This window comes from Odocoileus virginianus, chromosome 5 (genome assembly GCF_023699985.2).
Source record: "Odocoileus virginianus isolate 20LAN1187 ecotype Illinois chromosome 5, Ovbor_1.2, whole genome shotgun sequence".
NCBI lineage: Eukaryota > Metazoa > Chordata > Mammalia > Artiodactyla > Cervidae > Odocoileus > Odocoileus virginianus.
In genome coordinates this window covers 15,494,606-15,497,448 of record NC_069678.1, presented here as the reverse complement: position 1 = coordinate 15,497,448, position 2,843 = coordinate 15,494,606, and the positions used below count along the sequence as shown (strand labels likewise).

General features: G+C 35.5%; 1 pseudogene; it reads left to right on the top strand.

Moving 5' to 3' along the window:
• Positions 1-720: 720 nt before the first annotated feature.
• Positions 721-821, top strand: LOC139035332 (U6 spliceosomal RNA; annotated as a pseudogene).
• The last annotated feature ends 2,022 nt before the right edge of the window (positions 822-2,843 follow it).

The window sequence follows — 2,843 nt, the reverse complement described above, 5'->3', positions numbered from 1 at the left end:
GTGTGCACAGGAGAATTAATTGTTGAGTCAAGTCTTTACTTTTGTTTCTTTTATTGATGTTTGCTATGGCAACCTGAAGGCAGTTGAAACATCATTCCATTGTTTGGCTTACATCTATTCATTCAATTGACATTAGTTACGGCCTACTTGGTGCTGAGAAATTTTCCAGACACTAAGATTTCAGAGACAGAGTTTCTTTGGAGAAAACAAAACAAAATCTAACCTAAAAGTTCAACTTACTCTACATACAGAACTCAAAAATCAATTATCAGAAGTATTTAAAAAGTTATGCATTCCATCTCATCTTGGTATTATTTCTGAATTCCATGACCAAATAAGTAAATAAATAAATAATGAAAAAAACAAAACCTCTAAAATTTTAGACAAAATTCCGGGTTCTTACAAAAGATGAGAAGACACTTGCTTCAAATACCTCTAGTGCAATTTTGTTGAGAAGTGTTCAGGCTTTTGAGGTACTGACATCATCCTAAAATATTTTATTTAGGCAAATTTTATTCTCCAATGAGGGCAAAGTAATCCATATTTGAACATCCAGAAACTAAAAGAATGTACCATGTAACACCCTTTATGAAACAAATTATCTGAATAAAACCAAAAATTAGCCTGAATAAAGAACCCAAGAAATGTTGCAAACCATTTTGGAATAAAATTATTTGAAAAATAAATTGTTAACTCTAAACAGTTGTTTAAAATGAGCTTGTAAAATTTCTACTTGCTTCAAAACTGTAACAATACAGAGAAGATTATCATGAACCCTGTGCAAGAATGACATGCACATTCATGAAGTTTCATATTTTTAAACTAAAGAGGGAAGCTTATAGAAATACAATCTCACCTCAAGAAACAAGAAAAATTTCAAGCAACTTACCCTGAAACCTAAAGCAACTAGAGAAAGAAGAACAATAAAACTTAAAATTAGTAGAAGGAGAGAAATCAAAAGTTGAAAGTAGAACAAAATAGAGTTCCAGAAAACAATAGTGAAGATCAATGAATCTTAAAAGCTGACTCTTTGAGAAGATAAACAAAACTAATAAACCTTTAGTGAGACTCACCAAGGAGTGTTGGGGGTCGGGGGGAGGAGGAAGTGAGGTCAAATCAATAAAATTAGAAATGAAAAAGAAGTTACAATGGACACCACAGAAATGCAAAAGATCATAAGAGACTACTACAAGCAACTACATGTCAATAAACCAGAAAACATAGAAGAAATGAACAAATTATTAGAAAAGTACAACCTTCCAAGACAGAACTGGTAAGAAATAGAAAATATGAACAATTCAATAATGAGTACTAAAACTGAAACTATGAATGAAAACTCCCAACAAAGAAAACTCCAGGACAAGATAATATCACAGGTGAATTCTATCAAACATTTAGAAAAGAGTTAACACTATCCTTTCAAATCTTTCCAAAAAATTGCAGAGAAAGGAACACTCCCAAGCTCATTCTATGAGGCCACTATAACTATGATACCAAAACCAGACAAAGATATCAGCAAAAACAAAGGACATGCCAATATCATAGATAAACATAGAAGAAAAAATCCTCAACAAAATACTACAGACTGACTCCAACAACACGTTAAAAGGATTGCACACTCTAATCAAGTGGGATTTAATCAGGGATCCAAGGATTTTTTTAACATATGCAAATCAATCAATGTGATACATTATATTAGCAAACTGAAGAATGAAAACCATATGATCATCTCAATCAGTTCAGTTCAGTTGCTGTCATGTTCAACTCTTTGTGACCCCGTGGACTGTAGCACACCGGGCGTCCCTGTCCATCACCAACTCCTGGAGCTTGCTCAATCTCAAGTCCATCGAGTCAGTGATGCCATCCAACCACCTCATTTTCTGTTGTCCCCTTCTCTTCCAGTCCTCAATCTTTCCCAGCATCAGGGTCTTTGCCAATGAGTCAGAACTTAACATCAAGTAGCCAAAATTTTGGAGTTTCAGCTTCAGTATCAGTCCTCCCAATGAATATTCAGGACTGATATCCTTTAGGATTGGCTGGTTTGATCTCCTTGCAGTCAAAGGGACTCTCAAGAGTCTTCTCCAACACCACAGTTCAAAAGCTTCAATTCTTCAGCATTCAGCTTTCTTTATAGTCCAACTCTCACGTCCATACATGACTACAGGAAAAACCATAGCTTTGACTAGATGGACTTTTGTTGATCAAGTAATGGACCTTTGTTGGCAAAGTAATGTCTCTGCTTTTTAATATGCTGTCTAGGTTAGCCATAACTTTTCTTCTAAGGAACAAGCATCTTTTAATTTCATGGCTGCAGCCACCATCTGTAGTAATTTTGGAGCCAAAAATAAATAAATAAATAAAAGTGTCTCACTGTTTCCATTGTTTCCCCATCTATTTGCCATGACGTGATGTGACTAGATGGCATGATCTTCGTTTTTTGAATGCTGAGTTTTAAGCCTACTTTTTCACTCTCCTCTTTCACTATCATCAAGAGGCTCTTTAGTTCTTCTTTGCTTTTCTGCCACAAGGGCAGTATCATCTGCATATTTGAGGTTATTGATATTTCTCCTGGCAATCTTGATTCTAGCTTATGCTTCATCCAGCCCAGCATTTTGCATTATGTACGCTGCATAGAAGTTAAATAAGCAGGGTGACAATATACAGCCTTGACATACCCCTTTCCTGATTTGCAACCAGTCTGTTTTTACATGTCCAGTTCTAACTGTTGCTTCTTAACCTGCATTCAGATTTCTCAGGAGACAGGTCACGTGGTCTGGTATTCCCATCTCTTGAAGAATTTTCCAGTTTGTTGTGATCCATAAGTCAAAGGCTTTGGCGTAGTC